This window comes from Copadichromis virginalis, linkage group LG20, assembly GCF_057382275.1.
Source record: "Copadichromis virginalis isolate Kocher_CV1m ecotype Utaka linkage group LG20, C_Virginalis_male_GT1.1, whole genome shotgun sequence".
NCBI lineage: Eukaryota > Metazoa > Chordata > Actinopteri > Cichliformes > Cichlidae > Copadichromis > Copadichromis virginalis.
In genome coordinates, this window is record NC_140637.1 from 27372103 (window position 1) to 27372491 (window position 389).

The following is a 389-nucleotide window of genomic DNA, read 5'->3' on the forward strand; positions in this document are numbered from 1 at the left end:
ATAGTGGAACAGCCAAACTGTTCCCACGAAGTTGGAAGCATCAAAATGTCCAAAATACCTTATAATTCACTTCTTTAGCAGGCATCTATTCAGTGTATAGCACTGGAACAATTAATAGATGCGTTTTACTAGCCAAGCTTGATAGCTTTATATCTCTTTCTAGTATGGTCACTTGTTGGTGAGGCTCCCAAAATTATTTCTTCCATTTGCACCTTTGATCCAGGAGGAAGAAATTTCGTCCCAATGTATACTTGATTGTATATTGTTGGGTTGACAATAAAACTCTGCTTGACTTTATATACAGTCTATATGGTGAACATACCACTCTGACCCAAACGTTGCTAAAAACAGTCAAATAAATCTGTGCAGCAGATAGGCCCACACACAAA